Raw genomic sequence first — 20,189 nt, forward strand, 5'->3', positions numbered from 1 at the left:
CCGCTGTACTTGTAGGGTGCTGACATCATCTCTGTGTAGAGATTGGAATATGCAGCAGCTGGTGTGTTGTACTGGTTGGCAAAAGGGTCAGTTTTCTCACACACCCTACTTCCACCCCCCCCCTGGAATTCAAAGCCATAACTAACTGTGCTATGACAGTAGTGAGAGACGCAGTAGCAGAGCGTGCTATTTGCATTAACAAAGCCATAACTAACTGTGCTATAACAGTAGTGAGAGACGCAGTAGCAGAGCATGCTATTTGCATTACTGGGGGATTTGCCCTCTTCCGCTGTACTTGTAGGGTGCTGACATCATCTCTGTGTAGAGATTGGAATATGCAGCAGCTGGTGTGTTGTACTGGTTGGCAAACGGGTCAGTTTTCTCACACACCCTACTTCCACCCCCCCCTGGAATTCAAAGCCATAACTAACTGTGCTATGACAGTAGTGAGAGACGCAGTAGCAGAGCGTGCTATTTGCATTAACAAAGCCATAACTAACTGTGCTATGACAGTAGTGAGAGACGCAGTAGCAGAGCGTGCTATTTGCATTACTGGGGGATTTGCCCTCTTCCGCTGTACTTGTAGGGTGCTGACATCATCTCTGTGTAGAGATTGGAATATGCAGCAGCTGGTGTGTTGTACTGGTTGGCAAAAGGGTCAATTTTCTCACACACCCTACTTCCACCCCCCCCGGAATTCAAAGCCATAACTAACTGTGCTAAGACAGTAGTGAGAGACACAGTAGCAGAGCATGCTATTTGCATTAACAAAGCCATAACTAACTGTGCTATGACAGTAGTGAGAGACGCAGTAGCAGAGCGTGCTATTTGCATTACTGGGGGATTTGCCCTCTTCCGCTGTACTTGTAGGGTGCTGACATCATCTCTGTGTAGAGATTGGAATATGCAGCAGCTGGTGTGTTGTACTGGTTGGCAAAAGGGTCAGTGTTTTCACACACCCTACTTCACCACCCCCCCCCCCACACACACACACACACTTGCCATTTGCAGGATTCAAAATCCTACCTAACTATGCTGTAATACTCAAGACGGACACATTAGCAGAGCGTGCTATTCACATTACTGGGAGGTTTCTCTTCTCCTGCTGTACTTATAGGGTGCTGACATCATCAGTGTTTAGAAAGGGGAATGTGCGTCCTGTAGTGTGTTCTCCTATTTGCCAAAAGGGACATTTCGCTCACACAGACTAACTGCCCTAACACAAACACACACACTTGCAGGATTCAAACCCCTACCTAACTATGTTATGACATTCAAGACGGACGCATTAGCGGAGTGTGCTATTCTCATTATTGGGAGGTTTCTCTTCTCCTGCTGTACTTATAGGGTGCTGACATCATCAGTGTTTAGAAAAGGGAATGTGCATCCTGTAGTGTGTTCTCCTAGTTGCCAAAAGGGACATCGCCCTCACACAGAATTGCACACACACTAACCCCCCTCATCCAAACACACATCCTTGCCATTTGCAGGATTTAAACCCCTCCTTAAGTATATTATGACACTCAAGACGGATACATTAGCAGAGCGCGCTATTCGCATAACTGGGGGGTTTCTTTTCTCCTGCTGTACTTATAGGGTGCTGACATCATCAGTGTTTAGAAAGGGGAATGTGCATCCTGTAGTGTGTTCTCCTAGTTGCCAAAAGGGACATTTCTCTCACACAGAATTGCACACACACTAACCCCCTTCACCCAAACACACACACTTGCAGGATTCAAACCCCTTCCTAACTATGTTATGACACTCAAGACAGATGTTTTAGCAGAGCGTACTATTCGCATTACTGGGAGGTTTTTTTTCTCCTGCTATACTTATAGGATGCTGACATCATCAGTGTTTAGAAAAGGGAAGGTGCATCTTGCAGTGTGTTCTCCTAGTTGCCCAAAGGGACATTTCCCTCACACAGACTTGCACACACACTAACCCCCCTCTCACAAACACACACACTTGTAGGATTCAATCCCCTATCTAACTATGTTATGACACTCAAGACGGATGCATTAGCGGAGCGTGCTATATGCATTACTGGGAAGTTTTTCTTCTCCTGCTGTACTTATAGGGTGCTGACATCATCAGTGTTTCGAAAGGGGAATGTGCATCCTGTAGTGTGTTTTCCCAGTTGCCAAAAGGGACATTTCTTCACACACACCAACCCCACTGAGCATTTGCAGGATTCAAACCCCTACCAAACTATATTATGACACTTGAGAGAGAGACGCATTAGCAGAGTGCACTACTATCAGAATTAGTGGGAATCTATTCTGCACCTGCAGTATTTATAGGGTGCTGACATCATTATTTCTACAGAGGTATGTACATCTAGTACTACCTGTCAGGTGGGGGATAGCATATATATGCATTTGCAGCCACCTACTTCAGGGTCAGATATGCACATCGCACTGGCAGGTTATGTTCTATACCATGCTTCGTGACCACAGGATCTGTAACACACAACACAACCAGTTCGGACCACCCCTCCCACATTCAGGACACACACTTTGCTTCCCTGGGAACAGTGCCAAGGTTTGCAGGTGTTCACATACACCATTCCAGTTGTTAACGTCAGGTACAGGTATATTGTGTGTGGGAACTACTCAGGCCTCTACAACATTACCCTACAGCCACTACCATTTGTGAGTCCATGTGCTATGGCACAACCACTCACCACAGCCACAAGGGGGAATACATATTGCAACTGACCATCTGCAACATGGGTACTCACTGTTCCACACCAGAGGTAGACCACCATTGTTGATATCTGACCATACCCACCTTTCCCTGGACATCCATATCCCATCCCCACCCCCAGGCAAGGTTGTCACTGCAAACAAAGTGTATTTATCAAAAGCAGACTGTACCCTTGTGAAGACTGGGGTGGAAGACTTCTGGGGGAGTATACAGGCCACGCTGCATAATCCTTGACAATTGCATTCTATGAGCATGTGCAAGGTTTGCATTGATCATGCTATCCCAAATATACCCATGACTGCTCCACAACAGGGCACCTGTCAGGTGTACACCAGCCATATATGGGCTGTCCAACAGACAGAGTGAGCTAATACATTGCAGAGCAGTAGCCCGCAGCGGGAGGACATCTCTGAACAGTACTGGCACGACACTTCAATCCCTCATAATCATCATGACAAAGTGTTGACAGTGAAATTGTCCAGACAATGCAGATAAGGCTCCCCTCATTCTGTTATTGACTCCCACTTACTGTTAGAAGTCCTCACCAACCCTCTTCTAGCACACACCAACAACATGGATGTGGCTTAGCAAATTCAACCCCTGGGATATCCACTGTGTCCCTGCTTGACAGAGGCACAGCACACTAGCCTCACACGGTGCCTTATGTGACCTACTTTACAGTGGCACAGTAGCCTACTGTACTGGGGAGGCAGACGCCAAGCACACTCTGGCTAAGCTGTCATTCCCTAGGGCAAACAGCCTAGTGTTGGCCTCTACACCCATATGTTTAATTGTCAGATGCACAATATTTGTTGCTGATAGACTGTTTGCAGGTCTTTATTGCCATAGCATTCCCTGTTTCTATGAACAACTTCTGTATCTGTGGAAGATGTTTGAATATGAGAGGGATCCACTATATCATGTATGTCTCTGTAGTCATTTAACTGTGTGCACTGGGCAGATTGCTGTAATGTGGTTGGTTCCTGGCATAACACGTACAAATACCAGATATGTGTGGCCAACTGCTAAACTGAGATTTGGCCTAAGTGTGTGAGCATGCCCAGTTCAGGCTTTCCATGGCATGTTGTCTGACATATGTCTCATTTATCAAAGTGTGCAAGCATGCCCAGTGTGAGCTTTCCATATGTTGAACTCTGCAGCCCACCACATTTGTGGATGAGTGTAAACTTCAACAATATCTCACGTTTATGGTTGTGTGTTGTGTGTCATGTTGTGTAGTTACTGTCCAAATGCTTTGTGTCTGAACACAACAGGGATTATAATGTGCCTGCAGGGTTTGCATGGGATACTTTGCATACAGTTGTCAACATCCTTTCATACTGACCTAACACTGTAGTACCGTATATTGTACTGGTTCAGTACTTTCACTGTGGTGGACAGTATCCTGTGCTTTAGTCCTATCACTGCTTTACATTTTCATAGTGAGCACAACAGCCTGGTTAGGGGCCAGTTGTGCACATCTGACCATGTTGCATTATGTTCAGATATGCACTACTTAAACCAGGCTTGTCCAACATTGGTAGTGTATTCCACAACATAGGTGTACATTGGCAAACACTAGCGCTGTGCCCTAGGTAATTTCTAATGCTAGTCGGAGACTGTGTTTGTCCTTCAACATACATTGTAAGTGGAGTTTGCCATGAGATATGTCATGGTTAGTATACTGTGCCTCCGTCTACCCATGACATAACAGTGATACCCAGGGTGAACCTACCATCTCCCATCCACTCATCAAGATTCCTCTTGAGGAGAGTCGATGAGTGACTCTCTGGCTAACCTGTACTGGGAGTTTACTCAAGAGTGGGGGTGGCTTCTGTGTTATGGATCATTCAGTACAGCTTGTCCTATGTATGTCAGTGCTGGGGTTCAGGTCTCTCATGTGCATAGCTCACTGCCATTCAGATTGTACAAGGTGCAGCATGTTCATTGATTCCAGCTTGGACATGGCTTTATACATCAGGCACAGCTTGCCTCTGGGTGGGCAGTATGGCAGTGTGTGGAGCTGCAGTTTGTTTAATCAGGCAACACATGGCATCTGTTCAAGCTCTTTGATACTCCTGGTGAGGTACTTTTGGGGACTTTACAGTTGAAGGAGGTGTCTGCTGAGGTACATCCCACATGGGCTATTGTAGTCAATTGTAACACTGATGAAGGATGACTGCAGAGCCACAATGACCTCCCCTTATCTAGATCTGACAACCTTCATGATTAGGTGGGTATATGGTATGTTTCTGTAACCACTACAGCCACATGCTTGTCCAATGCAGAATATCTATCAACTTGTGTCCCCAGGTCTCTCATTACATGTTAAGTACTTAATGGGTTAGCACCTATGTGGTAATTGGTGGGCACTTACTGTATATCCACAGGGATTGACTATACACTTTTCTGCAATTAGCTTGCTAACATGGCTATGGCACCAGTTGTCTGTTTCTATGTGTCCCTTTTGATGGCTGCAGCATGTCTGACCATGTCAGTTCTGTCCTTGGTCTGGTTTGCAACCCCTCTACTGACATAGGGGTTTATATTTAAGCTGGTGAGCTTATCTATAATGACTACGTGGGTATTGTATGGAAACCTTTGCAAGGTCCAGCTACGCTGTGTGGACCACATTGCCCTCATCAATGACCTTAATGACTGTTTCAAATAAGTCAAACATGTTTAAGGGGCAGGATCTACACTTAAGAAAGCCACACTGGGTAGGGTCCGGTGTCAGTAGGTCCCCAATATCTTTATGTCTGCGGTACATGCTGATCCTTTCCATAGCTGTGCAGACCAAGCTTGTCAGGATTCTGGGGTGGTAGTTTGTAGTACCCATTCAGGCAACACCTTTGTTGAGAAGGACCACTGTTGTTGTACACTGCTCTTTGGGTATATATCCTGTGGTAAGGCTGACATTGAGCAGTAGTGTGATTTGGCATTCCATTCTTCTTGGAGTCCATGTTGGACTCAGCCCAGGACACCATCTCATACCATTGCTGCTGTGTCTTTTGCTTTGTCGATGCTGGCTGTTACCTCAGCATCTGCAATGTCAGGGGGCCAGCAGTCTGCTGGGATAGATATTTTGCATTCTGGGGGTTGAACTGCACCTGTCAGGTTGGATGTTGGCAATATGTGTGTGTGTTTGGTATGTTGTTTGTAATATATGAGTGATTCAGAGCATATCTGTGAATTCCCAATAAGGTTCCTACCATCAGTTAAGAAAGCCTTGTGATTATCCTTAGTGTCCTATACAATTTGTATCTTCATAGGTTCATAGGTTCATACTAGGCTATCCACCCTAGGGCATTTATAAGCCTAGCCAGAGTGTGTGTGGCTTTTGCCACCCCTTGCTATATGAATATTATGGCCATTTATGATTTACTTTACTGTGCCTCTGCCTGGACGTGACACAGTGAAGACCCCAGTGTACATCTACGATCATCCATCCACTTGGCAAGATTCCTGTTGAAGAGTGTCAGTGAGGGGCTCTGCCTAACATGGAGTGGGATTCTGTTCCAGGGTGTAGGGAGCCTCAGGGTTATGTATCTGTCCCTCCAGCACATCCTATTTCATTATGTGTTGAGGTTGACATCTCTCACTCTCACAGCTCCAATTGCTTTGGGTTTTCTGGGGTGGAGCATGTCCATTACTCCTGTGTTGGACATGGCCTTCTACAACAGGCATACAACACCTCTGTGTAGGCAGTATGTGACTGTATTCAGCTGGGGTGTCTACAGCCAGGCAGCATATGACATATATTTGAGACCCTTTATCCTCTTGGTGAGGTACCTTTGAGGTCTTTCTAACTGCTGCAGGTGTCGGGTAAGGTACATCCCAAATGAGGTATTGTACTAGATTATGGGTCTGATAAGAGAACAGTATAGGGGCACAATGACCTCTGTTGACGTAGATGTGAATCCTTTCATGATACAGTGTCCAATATAGACAGTCTTCCTAGCCACGTTGGCAATGTGAGTGTCACATAACAGGTTACTGTCCACATGTGTCCCTAGGTCCCTGATTGCTCCTTCCATACATAATGGTTTACAACCTATGTGGTAATTTGTGAGTACCTTGTTTGGTATTTGGTGGGACATTCATACTGTCCAGTGTCTTCAGGACAGCTGGGTGGGGTTCCTGTGTGTGAGAGTGTGGTCTGTAGCATGCTACAGACTGTACAGCAGTTTTGCCTACGGTTAGTTGCACATGGGTGGTCTCCATGCTTCGTGCATTGTCAGTTTCCTGGACATATGGGTGTCTGTGCTGAATATGGATACTCCCCCTCCTTTCATGTTTTGGTCCAGGTTTTGGGGCCATAATGCATGATATGAGGTATAACCTGGTAGTGCTGGTGTGCTGTCAGGAGGCTTGCTGCAGGTTTCTGTCACTGCACTGACATCAATGTTCTCCATACTGGGGAGGGCCTTGGGAGCATGCATATTGAGGTTTACACGTCTGGCATTGGTCAGCATTACCCTTCTGTTTCTTTCCACTTATGTTTTCTAGGGTGGTGGGTTAGTCTTTTCAGCCTTGCCTATGAAAGGCTCTATGGAGGTGGCAAAAGCCTTATCCAATATCCAGGCGCCCAGGGGTAACAGGTGCAAGCCATCCCTGGAACAGCAGCATGGCTTGTCAAGCATGACATCCCAAGCAGACAGACATTGGATCCCCTTGGAATGACACCAGTACTTGTGCCACTTGTTAAAGCTGATCATTCTGTGTTTGTACTGTGGCATCATTCTTGGTGAGAGTAGGATGCTGCAAATGGTCAGTGTCATACCAGCCTGGACTACATAATCGGAGAGCTCATCTATGTCTCTTTTCATGTAGTCCAGGGAGGTACATCTCAGGTAATTCACGCCAGCATGGACAATGACTGCATCATATTTCTACTTGCTTTGGGGTGACCTGCGTACTTGTGTTATGTGGCGTATTGTAGCAGCCTACAGGCAGCTTACTGTACCATTTCCCTTGTTCAGTCTGGTGAGTGGGACAGCAGTGTGTCTGTCTATGGAGTCACCTATTACAACTGTATCAGGCATGTTGTTTCTCCTTCTGGCCTGTGACTGTTTGGCACACCAGCTTTGTGTACTATGTGTTGCATGTGCTATGTTTGGAGGTTGTGGTTGCTTGGGTGTCTGCTTTGGAGGCCTCTGTTGGTGTGGTGTGTTTGTAATTATGGCCTCTGGGAATGTTTTTCTGTGTTTGTCTTTGGTTTGCAGTTGTGACAGGTCTATGTGGGAATGGGTTTGTGGTGTGTGTGGTTACCTTCTCCTCCTGACTAGTTTTGACAGTACTGAGTTGAGGGAGCTCAGCCTCCGGTTTGGATAAATGGTTGCATCTCTCACATATATTTGTATTTCTTGGGGGGAGTTCAGGGTTGTCTGTGTACTTGGGGCAGGTGTAACATTGCCTCAAGATTCACAGATTCAACTTGTTGTAGCTGGCCTTAGTGAATTGTATGTGTGGACATATTTTATTGCCATACTACTGATCAGTGATTACTTCCCTTTTATGTTTGCTCTATCATGTAGTAGCTTCCTCATTCTCTTGCATGGTTTGGTAATGGCTGGAGTCCACCATGCCAGATGCCTGCGTGTATGGCATTGTGTCTTGGTTTTATTTGGGATTGCATAATCCAAGCATTCCTGGCAGTGTTCATGGAATGCCTGTATAACAGGTTCTGAGGTGTGGCCCATATTTTGCACCTGCACAGGGCCTTTAATGGATTCCACATCAGTTTGGAGGAGTGCAACATTTGCTTTACACATGTTTTTCACTGTGGTTTTCTGGCCAGGGACTGCGGTCAGGATGTGTATATCCGGTGTGATTACTCTATGGTCTGGTCTTACCAATGAGGGATACACTTCTCATCTTGCTATCCAGCACCCATGTTGCTGATTATCACATCCAGTATGCTTACCCCTCTTGTGGGAGTGGTACATTGTTCCTGGGCATTTTGGTTTATGGATTCTAGGAACTTTTGTCCTACAATGTTGGAGCTAGTATAATTCTCCCAGTCTATGTCTGGGTATTTTCAGTCACACAATATAATGTGGTTTGGAGGGCTTGATATATTCATGTATTCCAACATAGGCCAGGTGCAGTTCCTGGTGTTAGGATGGTAGTCTGTAGCAGGCTATAAACTGGGAGGCAGTTTTAGCCACTGTTACTTGACCATGGCTAGTCCATGCTGCTTCTTGTTGTGGTACCAACATGGGGGCGTGGTTATCCTTGACAGTTATTGCTAGTCACCCTCCTTTTGTAGCTTGTTCCATGTTTTGAGGCTGTACCGCACAGTATGAGGTGTAACCTGGCAATGTTACGGTGCTGTTGTGAGCCTTGACCCAGTTTTCTATTACAGGACAGATATCAACATTCTCCATACTGGGGGAGTTTAGACTGCATGCATCTTGCTGTTTAGACTTCTGGCATTGGGTAGTATTACATCTAGGTTCTTATCCCTTGTGATACCTATGGTGGTGGGTTTGTGTTTTGAGCCTTACCGATTCAGGGCATGCTGTGGGTAACAGCAGCCTTTGCCTGTATCCATAAGGCCTGGACTGATAGGTGCACGCCACCCCTAGCAGGTGGAGCATCATATCATGCTCAGCATGTCATCCCAGGCTGGCACACATTGGATCCCCTTTGACTAACTGCAATACTTCAGCCAATTATTGCAATTGATCATCTCACCGTCATATTGTGGCATCATGCTTGGTGAGGGTAGGATGTTAGTCAGGGTCATCAAGTGTGCATATACTACATGGTGTTACATTGCTTAACACATGGCATTCATGCCTCAGGTGGTGCTGCAGGGCTGCCTCTGTCCGATGCACATACTACACTCCCTGTACATGTTTGAGAGCAGGTTATATCATTTTAGGCATCCATGTTATTATATGAGTGAGTCAAAGAGGGGTATCATTCCCAGGGTTCCTACTGAGCCAGTGTATGTACTATGCGTTGCCTCTTTGCCAAGGCCAGGGCATATTGGGCATGCCTCCTTCTACCTACTGGGGCAGGCTCAGGTTGTTCCTCCTCTGAGTCATGCTCTGCCTGTGATGGCCTTGGCAATGGTGGGGGGCTGTTTGGCCCGGCCCTATGCTGGTCCTGCTGCAGCTGTTTTCGCAAGATCATATTATGTAGCATAGCACATACCATGACAATTTGGGTACTTGTAGTTGGTGAGTACTGCAAGGCTCCATCAGATGTGTCCAGACACCGGAACCGTGACTTGAGCAGCCCAAACACACGCTCTATTACATTACGTGTTTGTGCGTGTGCCTCATTATGGTGTTCCTGTTCAGGTGTGTGTGCATTTCTGATGGGTGTCATCAGCCACGGCTCCAGTGCATAACCTGCATCCCCCACTAGGTGTCCATGTGGGATGTCCCCACTGGCAAATGTCTGGTACAGCTGCATCAAATGCCAGATATGGGAATCATGGTAGCTCCCAGGGCAGCCAGCACACACATTCATTATTATGCCCTGGGCATCACACATGACCTGGCAGTTGATGGAGGGGAAGCCCTTGCGGTTAATGTAGGCCCTACCCCGCTCACCGGCTGGTGCTTTGATGCGTATGTGCGTGCAGTCTATTGCAGCCACTACCTCAGGGTATTCCGCTATTTGCTGGAAGAGACACATATTGCTGGCCAATACCTCACGGGCATTGGGGAAATATACATGATCACCGACATGTGCTGACATGGCATCCAGGACCTGATGCAGTACCCTGGAGGCTGATGCCTGTGATATCCCCATCATATCACCAGTTGGTCTCTGGAAGGTACCTGTTGCTAGTATTCTTAGGCCAACACATACCTTGGTTTCCACTGGGATGGTTTCCCCTCTGTTGGTTCTGTGTGTGAGGCGTGGCCTGCACAGCTCGACAATTTGCTGCAGGAGGTCTCTGTCCACTCTATAGTGCTCTACTATCTCCAGCTCATGTAACCTGTGGTAGGTGACCCTGGGCCTGTACACTCTTCTCCGTCTCCTCACTGTGGGTTGTCTGGCACCATCTGCATTGTCACCACCCTCAGCAAGTAGCCTATGTCTCCTTATGACAGCTATGGCAGCCCCTAGCATTTCTGCTCTGAGTTCAGCTTTTTCAGTTTTCACTTCTAATAGCTTACTCCTGTCTTGCAGTGTCTCTTGAGAGAAACAACCTGCACTGCTGTTTGCAGAGTTTTAAGTGCTTGGCTGAGCTACTATTCTGCCTGTGTAATTGCCTGCTTCTAATTGTTTTCACCTGCTAGCTCCAGCAGTATTCCCTGCTAGCTTCCTACTAATTCTGTTGCTTCCTTTTTCCTTTCTGTTTCCTCAGGGGGGAGCAACATGCATACCAGCAGAAACATGCTCAGAGTGGCTTACATGCATGCACACATGCTTACACGGTTCAGAATCTTCTTATTCGGGTTAAAACGCGCACACCAGTGCAAACAGTGTTACAAGTCTGCCAACAGGCTCCCACATGCTCAGTCTGCCTTACACGTGCGCACACTGCCCTACTCGCGCTTCATGGTGCGCACATGCACACCCAGCAAGAAACTTTGGTGTAAGCAACAGTGTACACCTTCCATTTTCTTGACTTTCCCATGCTTATGTTGTGGCACTCCTCTTTCCATGATATGTGTCTGACATCTGTCATGTAACACTGACCTCCAATGAACTGCATTTCTTTCTACCATTCCCCCCTGTGATGTCACCTATCTCCTACTCTATTCCTCCCCCTTATGTATCTCTTACACTACTCAGAATGTGCTCATTTGCTATGTGACAGTGGAATTCAGTATCCTAACACTCATTACATCAGATTGCCTACTAATGCTTAGTTGCATGTCTTAGACTCAGCTTCCCCCCTTAGCAACCACTAAACGGTGGCCATGTTGTTTTTGGTCTGCTGGTCCCTGCATTGTAAATCCATGTATTGCATAAAACCCACCTTCATTTTTATGTTTTATACAGCGCAACCCATTTAAACATCGGCAATCGCTGAAAAAAAAATATTTTTCATATTTGCATCGGGGTACCTTGCCAATGGCCACATATTTGGCCATTGGCATGTTGCCTGACACATATGCACCCTTTATTTGGAGCTGACATGGCTCCATTGTGTTTTTTGCAGAAACGTACTCAGTTGTCAACTGAGTACATTTCTGCAGCTAAAACGGCTCTTACACGGGCTGCTTTGGGCTTCCTGGATTGCTAATCTACCTCATTTGCATGCCTTTGGGCTGCAAGTGAGGTGATTAGCATATCCACGCCCACTCCGTGTAAGAGACATTTTAGCTGGTCTCTTACACGGAATTTAGGGCTGTTCCTGGATCATGAAGGCTGCATGGAGTCTTACACTACTCTTAGACTCCGTGCAAGCCTTCGTGAATCCTGCCCACTATCTGAAATGTTAAAAGTCCATCTATAGGAATTCTGTAATTTCATATTTGATGTAATAACATTCCATTTATGCTTTAAACTATGTGAAACCCCTTCTATAAAAGCATACCTAGTGACAAAATAAATACTTCTTTTTGCTTTTTTATTTTTTTTTGTTGTTGTTGTTTTGTTTGTTTTTTTAATGTGACCAGTCCACCCAAATGTATTTTTGCCACTTTTAAACTGATATTGATAGGGCTTTTGACAGACATTGTTAGCATGCCACAGGTCGCATTTCCCAGAGATAGAAAATATTTAGATTTATGTTGACTGACTGACAACTCATTCACCAATTACTGATTGATCAAAAAAATGGTCAAAAGAACTTTTGATGAATCTCCTCAGAGGTAAGCTTTTTTCTTTTGTTTTTTTTTTTTTGTTTATTTTTTTGTTTGTTTTTTTTTTTTTTTTTTTTTTTGAGGGGGCAAGCCACCCTGTACCTTCCATATGTGAAGACACCCGACATATCCCTCAAACTTGCATATATCTAATATGAGGTCACACAACAGTGGAGAAAAGAAAAAAACTCCATTGTTGGTAGAATGTGTTTTGCCCAATTACAAGTCACTCGATAAAAGAGTTGTCAATAAATTGACATGTTCCCAAACAGGTCATCCTCAATTATCAAAAAAATGTGTCAGTAGGCATATAATTGCAATATGCAATGTTTAAACTAAGTAGGAGGAATGTAAAAATAGGCAAAGCTACAGGTTTGTGAAATGTATGTATCAGTACTGATGCTTTAATAACATCAGTGGTATATAGATTTCCTTGCACTGGGACAGACATTCTATACACCTCTGGTAGATCCTCAATTTCACTAGGAGCTGAAAAACATTAAAAGAAAAGGAGGGATGTTGATGACTTGCCTGCATTTGGCTGAACATGTATGCCTAAATAATCACAATTAGCCATCTGTCAGGAGTCTTTTTTTCAAATAATATTTTATTGATTCAAAAAAGAAACAGGCACAATATAGAACTGGCAGTGAACTGTACGGTGAGGCATACACTTCAAAAAACAAACACCATAAACACATATATAAACAGGCTTAATTCCACTTATTTATATACACTATATACAAAAGTGCCACCAAAACACATGAATGAACAAGATATATCAAGGGACAGTCTATTTAAGCAGATGAAAAAAAGGAAAGGTTTCAATAGATTAGGAACAAAAACTACATAGGTTAAACTGGGTAATACATGAATTACTTGTTTAGATGTTTACAAAAACTAGTCTAGTCATCTAGAATATGGTCAAATAAAGTTCTCCAAAGATTCTAGTAATAAGTTTGTTTAACACTTCTTATAAGTTTTTGAGAGGAAATGTATCTGGTTGCCATGCCTCTAAAACCTTCCCATGATAATTTGGTGCGGTCTAGCCAGCTTTTTGTTATGTACAGCTTGACTAATGAGCATACTGTAATTAAGATGTGAAACTCTAGCTTCATAAATTTAATGTCAGTGATATGAAGGACAGCCATTTCCCCAAGATAAAGTCGACTTATATTAGTCCATTTTCTCCAAGCATACTTTAAGGGAGCACCAAAGCTCATGAGAGTATTTACAAAACCACAAAACATGCAAGATATCCACTTGTGGAAATAAGCAACATGGGCAGGCTGGAGAGATACTGAGATTAAACTTGCTTAGAATAACTGGAGTGTAGTAGGTGTTGTTGATCATTAATTGAGTATATAATAACTTTTTGAAGGGAGACATCCTTTTAGTGCATCTGATTGCATTAAGTTTCTGTTCTTCTGTAAGTGAGATTCCCCTGTTGATTCCAAAATTTAAAATATAAATATAGTTGTTCATATTTGGTGAGGGTGATCAGTTTATAGGTAGATGACACCGTATTTTTCCTACAGGATAGATTTTTAATAGTTGTCTCTACCCTAGATATATCAACTTCATTGACAAGAACATTTCTGGTTTTGCTCATTATGATTTCCCTAACCTGTCTTAGAATAATAGTGTATTTGTTATTTGCCCCCAACATTATTTTTAAATCATGTAGTGATTTATCTTTATGTTTATAAATATCCCATACTGAGCAATCTTTCAACCATGAAAAGTCCATGAGGTTTAACATTCTGTTATTCATTTTCATGTTTGGGTTCAGGTGAATCAGTTATAATAGAAAGAATGCTTTGTCCAGATTAAGAGATTTTAATAGCTCTTGTAATATTTTAATTTTATGTTTTAGAATATAGCTTATCTCTAAATTTCTATAATTTGTTGGAAGTAAGAAAGGGAGAGCTTTGGGATTAATGCTCATATTTAATATATGATGGTGCCACAATCTCACCCATGTAGGAGCCCATGGTTCTTTATCTGGGTAGAAATTTGATATTTGGAAGATCCTGTTAGGAGAACTTATCCTGAAATATAACTGAAACTCTGGTAGACTCAAACCTTCTTTATCCTTGGGATATGCTAATCTTGGATAGCTTATTCTGACCGCTTTGGGAAACCAGATAAAATTAGTGAGTTCTTTATTTACTCTGAGAAAGAAGGAGTTAGGAATATTTGTCATAGATGCATTAAGATGGTACAGGCATTTTGGAAGAATATTCATTTTAATGATGGCTTCTCTAGATAACACAGATAGTGCTTCCATCAATGCAAGTTCTGGGAGATACAAGACCAAGATTTGAGAAGATTTTCCTGTAATATAAATGGGTGGTCATTATCATACCATATCCCAAGATATTTACAAGAGTAGACTGTGTTGAAAAGGGAGTTCGGGAAGTAACTTTCTTTATGGTTTAAAGGGTTAATAGACAAGATATGAGATTTCTTTTGGTTTATTTTATAGTCTGATACCAATGAGTGTGCATTAATGGATGTGATTATTTTTTCCAAATCAGTATTAGGGTGCTCAAAATATACATTTAAATCATCACAAAAGCGGATAGAGATATCTTAATGTTTAGAATTCTAGGGATTGAATGAAAGGTATTTTGTTTGATGTATAAAAAGAGGGGCTCAATGTAAAGATTAAATCGAAGGGGAGAAATTGGGCAACCCTGCCTAGTTCCATTTGAGATTTTTATAGGGGATGATAATCGTTTGTTGATATATAAGTATGCTTGTGTGCTAATGTAAAGTGTTTTAATTAGGTTAATGAACTCTATGGGGATATTGAAATGAGATAAAGCTGTGAATAGAAAAGAACAGTTAACTCTGTCAAATGCTTTACATGCATCCAAAATAAATGCATATCTCGGATTTCTATCCCTCTTGGTGAGATGCATAATGGACTCTAAGGTTAATGTATTATGCCAAGTATGTCTACATGACACAAAGCCAGTTTGTTCAGGGGATAACAACAGGGGGGGGGTCACTTTTTTCAGTCTTTCTGCAAGTAATGAGGATAGAATTTTTATATCAACGTTAATTAGAGAAATATGTCTGTTATTATGCGGTTCGATTTATCTGTATTGTTCTTTGGTATAAAGATTGTTTTGGAACTATTTAAATATAGATCAGATATGCCCTTTAGCTTAATGTAATTATAAACTTTTAAGAGAATTAACAACAGTTTCTTGATAATGGTCTTCTAGAAGTCCGGTGTGAATCCGTCAGGGTCCAGGGCTTTCCCTGTTTTTAATTTCCTGATGGCATCTAGAATTTCCTGTTGACTTAATGGGGAATTAATAAGCACTTTTTGGGTATCATTTAGTTTAGGGAAAGTGAGTTTATCAAGAAAGAATTCAATATCATGGCCAGGGGTTTGATGTTTGTTCATCCCACAAATTTCTGAGTTGTTGTTGTTTGTCTTTCGGCTTTTCCCGGTAAGGGGTCGCCACAGAGGAACTCCAGTCTGCTAATGATTGGCAGTAGATTTTTACAAAACACCGAGGTGCCAGCTCAATGCCCAACCTTCAACATAGGCACACCCATTTACGCAAGCATGTCTTTTGAATGCTATCCAACCGCGGGGAGGACATGCAGAGTCCACACAGAAGGCACTCCCAAGCCAAGCCAAGAACTGAACGGGAGATCCTCTTGCTGTGAGGTAACAATGCTACCGCCGTACCACATAGTTGGTGAAAGACTTCAATAATTTGTAAGTCTGTTTTATAAACTTTATCTTGGTAATGGAGTAAGGTTATCCTATAGGCCTCCTGTTTATTTTTTATTACTTTTGCTAAGGCTCTAGAGAGTGTTTGTGTCAATTCAGAGTATTTAGCAATAAATCTTAGCTCCTGTAATGAATAACTAGACTGGTGCAGGTCAGATAGTTGTTTTTCTGTCTTGATGATAGCTTTTTCTAAGTCAGGGATTTGTTTCTCTTGGCAGTTTATAACAAGTTCTTTGAGTTTGGCAATTAATTTGTTTCCTTATCTTTCCCTATTTTCTTGAAGTATGAAGCTTTCTGGATAAAAATCCCTCTGAGTTTCACTTTACAGGTAGCCCGTTGGATATCATATGGAATCTCAGAAGTCTCCATGCAATCCTCTAGTTCTGATAAGGTCTCAAGGATCTCCTGTTCCACCTCCAGTTTATATAATAGATTATTGCTTAGGGTCCAGTTAGGGCCCCTTGTCCTATTTGTCAACATGTTTGAGAAGTTTATTTTCAAAGTAATTTTCAAGTGGTCCGAAAAGAATCTAGGTTCAGCTGTATATTTTATTTCCCATCTTACAAAAGTTTCTGAGATTAGGAAAAAGTCCAGGCGTGACCAAGAGTTATGACATTTTGAATAATATGTGTATATATTACTTTTTTGGATATTGTCTCCAAAGGAGATAGGGTCTATTAGGGTAAAATCAGAGATGAGTTTGGCCAGTGCGTATGATGCTTGAATGTTGTAGGAATTTGAGCTACTCTTATGATCTATGTTTGGATTGATAACTGAGTTCCAGTCTCCCCCTATAATGTGATTATGGTTTGGGAATTTAGCTAATATATTGTAAATTTCTAAGATGAAATCTTGCTGTTTTGCACATGGGCCATATATATTTAGAAAAAGAGTAGGTTTATCAAGTGATGCATTTTACGCTGTGAAGTAGCACCATCTATCATTTAAAACTGCCTCTTGATCCAGAACTGGGTCCTGGAATGTTTTTTTAATTATGATCGCAACGCCTTTGGAGTTAGTACTATCTCCTGATGCAATAATACAATTAACCCTTTCCCTATTCATTTCATTTTTCCATTCCTCACTAAGCATGTGTGTTTCTTGTATGAAGCAAATATTAGCTCCCGATTTCAGTAGAAGGTGCATCAGTAACTTTTTCTTATTATTAACATTTAATCCTCTCACATTCCATGAATCCAAAGTCCACATTTTGTTCAATTAGAGGTGAATTTCAAATATTGTTTTATTAACCAGTTTTGTATATCAAAGTATTTTGCCCCATGCATTTTAAATGAAAGATTTGAGTTTATCCCAGTAGGTAGCACTTAACTCTTTCAACTCAAACCCTGTGCCTAACCACATCACCACTACACTTGAAAGAATGTGAAGTGAAAGGGTTACATAGTTTTCAAGACCTATATCATATGTTTTCAACATGAGTGAGTAACCTAAAATCAGTTTGTTATATGACCATTTTAATTCACAATGATATTTACGATAAATATACAACTATTCTAATCCCAAGATAAGCCATCCTAAACCCCATCTAAAAAGATCCCCACCACTCCGATTAGTTGTAATGCTCACTGTGGGTTATGTAGAGTAGCCCTGATATTAACTTGTGCAGTACCACACCCCAGGTAATATATCCAAATAGGCCAAATGTTAATAAATAGAAACCATGCTACTATAGTTTAGCTTTGTATTGCATCTAAGAACTACAATGCACAGTATTTAAGAGTAACAAAATCATTTTGTTTGAATCAGTCAGATCTTTAGATAAGAGTGAGCTTAGAGTACATAGTTGTGCTCTTGAGTCTTACTCAAGGATGTACTATGATTAAACTGTGCCATACCTGAGGTTAGCATCCTGTATAATCTATGTCTAACAGAAGCTGTAGAAACAGGGTTGGGATCGGGAATCAATAAAAATATCATGCACAAGTTCTTGTTTCCCATCGTTTGAAGTTCAAAGGTGTAACACATTTTGATATGTAAACCAAGAAATTGTGAAAAAATGGATAATACTGCCAAAAGTCACTAAAACCAAAAACAATAAGCAGTATTCAAGTGTCTCTGTGTTCGTTTGGAGTAAACTTGTTTAATTTGTTCAACTTTGCTGGCTGGAGTCGTCCATCGTGAATACTGCTTATTGTTTTTACATTTTGATACGTAGTTATCCACAGAGCCAGCAAAAGATTCAAACAAATCAGAAATGACATATTACAGCTTACTAACAATTTATCATAACAAATCACACAGAAACCCCATATCAACCAAAAACATTGATAGAACTTTAAGTATAGCTTGAGTATTCATGTCAACTCAAATTCATGCATTCTTTAAAAAAACCCATATCATGAGTTATACAGGAATTCTTGTTAACTCTCAGACATTATCAGTCCAACTGTATAAGTCTCACTTTCAGAGTTAACTAGTTAGAGTTGTATTACTGAGTCCAAGTCATCTGTCTCATAAGTTCATAGGTGTATAATAGGTACATCCTTGCTCATCTATATTTTCCCCAAGAGAGAGAGGGGAAAAAAATTAAATACTACCCAAAGATTATAACTATAGAGTGCTCATTATCTCTTTATATGTTTCATGTTATTTTCCGAACATCTTTAGTATCATAGCATAAGGAGCAAGTATTGGAAACAAAAAGCTTGAATGTTACGATCCATTCATAAAGGGTTCACTAGAATCAGTGTTTCACATAAATATCACATGATAGCCTAGGTGGGAAAAACTAACACTCGTATCTCAGAACGAAAAGCTGGTATCAACCCTTCTCTATTCTCCTCAGATATACATGGAAATGATTTCTCTGAATAACTAGGCTTAACTATGAGCATTTTTTACAAACTGACCCTTTCAAAAGCAAACTACAAATCTAGGCGAAGGTTACAAATCACTTGACCTCTAATCCACATCCGGAAAGCAACAGGACCACTGTCTATGCATTTTATATTAGTGTCATAGCAAAAATGAGAGGTCCCTCTTGCATTCTGCTAAGACAGATACACTTTTGCCTTTTGAAAAAATCTGACATGTCGTCTGCAACTATGTAATTTGTGGTGGGGTGACCCTCACTAAATAAATAAAAGAAAATAACTATCCACTTTATTTAACTGATAGGTATCGAGGAGCTTAGTTTCCCTTCCTCGCTCCTAATCTATTCCAGGTAACATAGAAAATTATAAAGATTTGTTTAAGTTAGCTGGGAGGAGATCTTAAGACATACATAAAGCATCTGAAATGGGAAAATACAAGTATTCTTGCAAGTTATGAGACTATCAAATCTCGCTCTCAATCCTAAGCAAGCATACAGGCAGAGAGGGAAAAGCAATTTAAGTCACTATATCTTCAGTACTTTAATCTAGCAATTTGGACAGTTTTCACATCTCCAGTCATTGGATTTCCTTACTTATTGGTGCAAGAGCTGTCCGAGCCCCGTGGTGAAATTCAAGCAATTTTGCAGTAAGTTGTTTCTCATAAAGGGCTCCAACGCTCAACAGGTTATAGGACTTTTGTTCCTATGTTTCTAGCAGACCTACACATGAGCCTGCCTTTATCAGATAACTCGTATTTAATATATATCCAACAAATTATACCTAAGTAGGAGATCTAGCATGAAATGGACCTAGTTTTAGCAAACAAAAGAGATAAAAGAACACAGCATTTTCTGCTGTAGTTCTAATTCATCATGGTTCTGGCGCTCTACCAAAGGCTTTAATAAATGCAGATTTTGCCTCTTTCGGTGTATCCACTGAATATTTGACCTCCTTATTGTAGAAAATTAGGGTATTTGGATAGCACATCTGGAATTAGATTTTTCTCTTAATAAGGTCTGCACAAAAAGGTGAGAGTTTAGGGTATTTGGATAGCACATCTGGAATTTGATTTTTCTCTTAATAAGGTCTGCACAAAAAGGTGAGAGTTTT

Source organism: Protopterus annectens, chromosome 1.part0 (assembly GCF_019279795.1).
Source record: "Protopterus annectens isolate FY-2018-M chromosome 1.part0, PAN1.0, whole genome shotgun sequence".
Classification (NCBI taxonomy): Eukaryota; Metazoa; Chordata; order Ceratodontiformes; family Protopteridae; genus Protopterus; species Protopterus annectens.